Here is a 7,484-nt window from a genome sequence, read left to right on the forward strand (position 1 = left end):
TCACGAACCCCTGGCCTCCAGTCATTGACCTGTCTCAGCCTCCCAAAGTGCTATGCCCAGCCCTAAAATAATGTTTTTAAAATTAAAACTTTTTTTAAGTTAAATGTCTTTCTTAATGTGTACCCCATACCCTATGTTTGGCCTTTTCCATGTTTAATTACCTGTCTGCCCTGGAAAGCATTGGAATCTGTGACCCCATAAGAGCCCATCTCTCACCCTCACTGTGATGTTAGGGCTGATGCCTTGGGACACCTGTGTTTTGAAGGTGCTTCATCTCCTTTCACTTGGAAGGTACTTTGGGGTCGCCTTGTCAGCACTGAGAAATCAGGTTGAGGGCCCAGAAAAACAGATAGGACTCTTACCCTTTCCTCACTTCACCAACTTTGCCTCCCCCTTCCCACCCTGCCAAAGACTCCACAGTCCCAGACAGGGGAGCCTGTGTTCCCAGGGCCAGAAGTCCACTGTGTGTGGGCAGCTCAAAGGGGCTGGGCTGCCAGCATTGACCTCATGATCTTCAGTGGACCCAGAAGTCCACAAAGCCTGGCGTTGACCGAGATCACTGGGCTCAAGGCTGGGCCACTGCCACTTAGTCCAGAGAGCCTACAAATGCAGGGCAGCTCCCATCCCAGCTCTGCTGCACTTCAGGACAGCACCAATTGCAGCTGAGGTGAGGGCCCCAGGCCCAAGAGAGGGGGATGGATGGTCCCCTGAGTGTCCTAAGGGCTGTGGGTACCCCCATGTTCACACGTTCCTAAAACAAGTCCTGGGCAGCCTGTCTCATGACACCAGGAAACAGCTGCTTGATGGGAAAACTGCTCTGTGTGTGTGTGTGTGTGTGTGTGTGTGTGTGTGTGTGTGTGTGCTGGAGTGGGGAAGCGAGGGAAGAGGGAGGGAAGAAGAAAGGAAGGGAAAAAAACAAGAGAGCACTGAGCAATTCCAAAGGCGTGTGGTTTTCTTCTTGTGGTTTGATGCAAGGGTTTGGTGGTTTAAGTAAACCCTGAGCCCAGATTGTGGGACAGTTAAAGACTAGGAGGAGCAGGGGCGAGTCCTGAGAACAAAGAGCCTATTGAGGGTACCCTGCCCAGGGGGAAAAGGCAGGCAGCATAGGGTGGGGCAGCCCTACTCACCTGTGGGAGCCCTTCTTGGGCACAGGCTTCCGGGCTACCCAAAAGCCATCACAAGTATGACTCACCCGGGAACTCCTCTCACAATGGTTGGGGACAGCACTGCATGAGGGGAGCCTCCGAAAGAATGCAGTTCCCTATGTGAGCCAGATTTGGGGTTCAGTAGATGAAGGTGCCACAGAGAAAGACCAGAAATGATAGTTCGGATTTTCATGCTGGAACACTCGCTAACACAACACCAAGCCTCAGAGCTTGGGCCGGGTCACCTGCAGCTCTAGCTTTCTAAGATTCTAGACCTCTCTTTAGGGGTGTGGCTTTTCTTTCTACTTCTCGGTCTCAGCACTCTGAAGGACCCTAAGGTACAGCATGATAATAGCTAAATGTATGCAGCCCTGCTCACTTGCCAGACATTCCTAAATATTCTCTGCTAGCTCATTTAATCCTCACCATTCTAAGAAGTAGGTCCTATGGTGACTTCTGTTTTACAGAGGAGGAAACTGAAGCACAGAGAGGCTGAGTGAGTTGCTGGTTTGTGTGTCCAGGGAGTGGGCTCTGCATCTGTATTAATGATGATACGCTGGCTTATTAGGGGAAAGGGAGAATGTTCAGGACAAGGGCAAACACCAGATCCCAAGGCACAGGCTCCCATGGCCCAGGCCCTTCCTTCAGTCTCGTCCTCACAATAAACACAAACCAATGCAGAAGAGGATGGTCACCCCCAGAGAGGCCAATGCCCTGGCTCCTGATCCAGAGGAAGGCAGAAGGCTCCTGTGCTGTCTGAGAGACAAGGACTGGCACTGGTTAGGGGGGCGGACTGGATGAGTCAGACGCCCACTGCACTGAGCAGCCTTTGAATATACCTCTACGGTGAAGAGCGTGCCGAGGGACTGGAATTTTCTGATAAACTGTAACATCTGGGTGTTACACCCTGTTAGCTTTGAGTGCTCCTGGAAACTTCCTTCAAATGACCGTGTAGGAATAATCCCAGGGCCACCAGCAGGGCAGCTCCCTGTCAGCCCAAAACAGAGCCCCTGGCCCAACACTGACACATACTTTGTGGGTTTCCTTTCGGCTGACCCCCAGGCTGTGGGAACTGAGTTGCAGGCCATCTCCACACCTGGCCCCTCACCCTGGTGCCCCTCCAGTAGCCTCTTGCATCCCCTCTTCTCAGATCACAGGGTGAGGGTGTGTTAAAGACAATGGGGAGCAGGGAGACCCTCTAAGGTCCCACAAAGCAGCACAGTGGGTGGAAAGAGAACGTTGGAATCCCAAAGACCAGACTTAGAGCCCATCACTTGCACTCTCTGACAGTAAATAAAAATGCGAAGCTTATGGTTACTGTGAGGATTCAAAGGGTAAGCTTAGCTGCTATGGCAATCAGCATGGTGCCTTGCACAGAGTAAGTGCTTAGTGGGTGTTGGCTGTTACTAACTGGACCAGCTCCTAAGTCTACTGAGAGTCAAGTGATGCTGGAAAAGTGATATTGAATAATAATCTGTACCGGGGTCAAGCATGGTGGTGCAGGCTTGTGATTCCAGCTACTCAAAAGGCAGAGGCAGGAGGATAACTTGAGCCCGGGAGTTCTAGACCAGGCTGGGCAACACAGCAAGACCATCATCTCAAAAAAAAAAAAAAGAAAGAAAACAAAATGCTGGGTGTGGTGGCTCATGCCTGTAATCCCAACGACTTGGGAGGCTGAGGAGGAAAGGCTCACTGGAGTCCAGGAGCGAAGGCTGCAGTGAGTTATGATTGTGCTTCTGCACTCCAGCCTGAGTGACAGAGCAAGACTATCTCAACAACAAGATAATAATATGCACCTGGCCTTTTTTGATTAGTACTTTCCATATATTTTCTTATTTGTTCCATGAAATAAGATGAAGAGTCACTTGAGAGCCAGAGAGGTTAAGAAGCTTGCTGTCACTTTCCTGGCCTGCAGAGCTCCACAAAACCCAGTCCAGAACTTCAAGCCAGGAACCGTCTCATGAGAAAAGTCCATCCCCTTCAACTTCACTTGAGAATGCATTATATCTGAAGCCATTAGCTTTATTCCTATTAAGTAAAAATTAATCTGGCTGAGGTAAATAATAAATTAGACTTGGGTTTTTTTTTTTTTAATTTATTGAGATGGAGTCTCCCTCTGTCACCCAGACTGGAGTGCAGTGGCGTGATCTCGGCTCACTCCAACTTCTGCCTCCCAGGTTCAAGTGATTCTCCTTCCTCAGCCTCCTGAGTAGCTAGGACTACAGGTGCCCAACAGCAAGCCTGGCTAATTTTTAGTAGACATGGGGTTTTACCATGTTGGCCAGGCTGGTCTTGAACTCCTGACCTGAAGTGATCCATCTGCCTCAGCCCACACAAAGTGCTGGGATTACATGTGTGAGCTACCGTGCCTTGCCGAAATTAGACTTTTTAGATCAGGATACATTGGGTTGTATGAAACTTCAAATCTATTGTGTTGAAACTAAACTCCCCTTATTGCTAAATTCACATTGGCAAAGAAATCCACACTTTTACAAACGGGTTTTCTACCAGACTTCTTGAAACATGGAGCTTTTACAGGACCAGAGCTATTACATAAAACTGGGTACACATGGATGCTTGCATGAACAATGTTAGCACACTTAAGTTCTAGTTTATAACATGTAGGGCCCAAAATTGGAGTTGCCTAGATAGTCTCTGAGGCAAGACTTATTGAGTAACATGAACCTACTTTGTCCCTGTTATTCTGAAGCATCGTGTGTCTCACAGACTTTGGCTTTCTGGGGTCACCATCCCTGGTTTCCTTCCCAAGTTTCTGCCTGAACCATGCTGCTGCCTCTGCTTATAACAACTTCCCCAGGCTGGCAAGAATCTAGATCAGACCCAAGCCTACATGACCAACACATACCATTTGCCACACCAAGTTGTCCTCTGTTCCTAGACTTGGCTAAATTGCTACACCTAGAGCATGGCATCTAGCTTTCTAACCAGTTGCTATAGCACCAAATAATGTAAGATAAGAGTGTTAGCAACTGCTAGGAAACGGAAGACGAAAGAGAGCTACAAAATAAATGTCTCTTCATTTCCTCTTCTATGGATAACTCTGAGGACTGACTTCCCCTTGAAATTCTGGAGAAAATCCAGCATGCAACATGAACACACATGCCAACTGACTTGCATGTCTCCTCATGGTTAATCGTGACGCAGTGCCCAGCACAGTAACACATTGTGTTGTTTTACATGTATCTTTGCCTCACTTCACATTTTTTTCCACCCTTATTTCCCTATTCTTGTACCTTGCAAATACAGTGTCAGCACTTTAATCCTTGCTTAAAGCTCTGTGTTCTAGAAGACACAGGCTAAAGCAATTGTCCAAGAGTGATTCTAGAACACAATTCTCAGGATGGAATTATGATTGAATGTCTCATTTGTCTTAAAGTAATAGGTACTCCATTGCTGGCAGTACATGGCTAGTAACAACTCCTTGGCACTTGGTAGACTCATTATTTTTTCAATTTTCACTGTAGTTAATTGGGATAAAGTGCAGGTCAGGCATAAGACAAGGCACTGAAAGATCAAGTGGCTATGACCTTCAATCAGTATAGAAGCTGAGATGGTTTGGCTGTGTCCCCACCCAGATCTCATCTTGAATTCCCATGTGTTGTGAGAGGGGCCCAGTGGGAGGTAATGGAATCATGGGGGCAGGTCTTTCCCATGCTGTTTTCACGATACTTAATAAGTCTAGTGAGATCTGATGGTTTTAAAAAACGGAGTTTCTCTGCACAAGCCCTCTTCGCTTGTCTGCCACCATGTGAGACATGCCTTTCACCTTCCACCATGACTGTGAGGCCTCTTCAGCCATGTGGAACTGTAAGTTGATAAAACCGCTTTTTTTTTTTTTTTTTTTTTTTTTTCATAAACTTCCCAGTCTCGGGTATGTCTTTATCAGCAGCATAAAAACAGACTAATACAGAAGCAATGTTACCTATGAGACTTTTGAACTAGGATGGCTACTTATGGCAGCACTAAAGACATTTAAATAAGTAATAGGTCAGGGAAGTTGACTTATGGCTCTAAAAGCCAGGTGACTTCTATGGCAATATTAAAGAAGGTCTTTATTTCCTGAAACATTGGGAAAAACTGTGAAGATCAGGTTCAGAATATGATTCTAAGGGTTTTGGGGCTTCTATGAAGATGAAAAGAATAGCCTTAGCAAGTATTCCATGCCAAATCAGGGTTTTGACAGGGAAGTGTAGAAACCTCAGACTTGGGATGGAGACATTTAGGTGGATAAAGAAACTCCTAATTCCTGTAAGCCCTCCTTCTCTAAAGACATGACACCTTCACCTTTGCCAGAGAAGACTAGATTCCACTTGCTGGCTGTAGAGTATAATAATCTGGCCAGAAACAGTGGCTTCCCAAGCTGATGCCCATCCTCCTCAAGACAAGCTAACCTCCACCACCTCTCATTGTCTCCAGACCCAGAACCAGAGGCAGGTCTTGGCAAGCTCGGGTGCACATGCAAAATCCTGTTTCAGGGTGAAATTGTCTAGATGAAAAAAAAGTTACAAACCCCAGCAAGTACTGCTGAACATAAAGTGAATATTGAGCCCAAAGAGGGGGGCAAATACAGAGCTGGATATTGGGGTGTCATTGACATGGGATAACTCATTTATGATGCATAATTTAATTTTGTATCAAGAACACATGGATAGTTTGGTGGGATGGATATGAGGTCTTAACTCCACAAGGAACTACAGAAAGCAAAGTGGAGACCAAGAAATACCTTGGCATAGTGTTGAAGAAGAGAATAGAAGGCTCAGAGAACTGGAAATATTATACAGGGACTTCTTATGTTTGGACAAACATTTCACTGACAGTAGAAAGCGCATTGGTGAGCAAGATGCCAGCATCTTGGAGACGTTCAGTGGTGGCTTTCGAAGGCACACACCACAAACATAATTACTTGATAGGCAGCAAGCCAGAGTGCTAGGTTCAGTCAAAGTGCCTTGGTTCACAGGGCTCTATGACAGTAATTAATAGATTACAGAGTCCAAGGAGTGAGTTGCATAGAAAACCAATTAGGGTGCTATTGGATTTATACAAACAAGAAGATATCTCAATATGGCAAATGAAAGGCTGACATTAACCACTGCAAAGGAAAGTTGAGGCCTACTCCTCCAAGTCAGTTTGCAGAACCATAGCCCATTGTGAATGGAATTCTAGAATTGTAAGTGCTGACAAAAGTCAGCCTCACAGAAGATCCAGTGCATCTGCAAACCCACCCTGTGGCTATTTCCTCAGTGCCCAAGTATATAGTTAGGATAGATATAATTAGCATATACTTACCAGCTGGTGGATCCCTCACATGAGTGCCCTGATTTGTGAAGATCATTATGAGAAGAAATGGAAGCCCATGAAAGGCCAAGCGGAAGCTCTTGACATTTTCCTATCCCCAATTCTAGCTTCCACGAATAAATCAGAAGCAATGCCACATTTCTGGAGGAATTTTAGAGATTAGCATCACCATTCAACATTTGAGAGATGAAGGTGTTTGTCCCTGTTGTATTCCCAATCAGTTCACCTCTGGCAGTGGACACTGCAAACTTAATACTCCATTTCAGTTGCTGGTCAAGATATAAATTTTTTACATCTTACTTTTTTAGAGATGGGGTCTCACCATTACCTGGGCTGGACTTGAACTCTTGGACTTCTGGGTTCAAGCGCTTCTCTCACTTTCCAAGTAGCTGGGACTACAGGCACATGCCACTGGCTATGGATCTTTACTGGGGCAGATCAACACAGCCTCAGGCAATCCATCAGTAGAGCGGGACCAAAGAAGTTTACCTTTACTTAGCAGGGACAGCAGTACACATTTACTGTTTTGCCTCAAGGCCATGTTAACCTTCTTGCTTTCTGTCATGATATAGCAGAACATCATGTTGATCCACTATAGTGATGAACATACTAATTGGAATTAGTAATCAGAAACTAGGAAGTGTCCTCAAGGCACTCGTAATATACATGCATGCCAGGAAGTAAAAAATAAACCCCACAAAGATTAAGAAGCATGCTACATTGGTGAGCTTTTTAGAGTCCATTTGTCTGGGATATGTTAGGACATCCGTCTAACATATGTGCTGCACCTTGCATCTTATAATGTCAAGAAAGAGACATTATGCTGTGTTCTCACTGACAAGTGGGAGCTAAATGACAAGAACACATGGATACCAGGAGGGGAACAATAGACACTGGGGTCTACTTGAGGATGGAGGGTGGAAGGAGGGAGAGGAGCAGAAAAAAATACTTATCAGATAAAACTACCTAGTATTGGGTACTATGCTTATTACCCAAGTGACAAAATTATCTGTACACCAAACC

At 45.7% G+C, this 7,484-nt stretch overlaps 1 long non-coding RNA gene across 1 annotated transcript in view; it reads left to right on the plus strand.

Annotated features, from left to right (window-relative positions):
- The first annotated feature begins 4,904 nt into the window (after nt 1-4,904).
- Nucleotides 4,905-7,484, plus strand: part of LOC116537336 — a 16,524-nt gene continuing 13,944 nt past the window's right edge. Inside the window, exon 1 of the long non-coding RNA XR_004263078.1 lies at nt 4,905-4,973. This is a non-coding gene — a long non-coding RNA (uncharacterized LOC116537336). The remainder of the gene's footprint in view (nt 4,974-7,484) is intronic.

Source organism: Sapajus apella, unplaced genomic scaffold (assembly GCF_009761245.1).
Source record: "Sapajus apella isolate SASKATOON/1434 unplaced genomic scaffold, GSC_monkey_1.0 scaffold109, whole genome shotgun sequence".
In the NCBI taxonomy this organism is placed as follows: domain Eukaryota; kingdom Metazoa; phylum Chordata; class Mammalia; order Primates; family Cebidae; genus Sapajus; species Sapajus apella.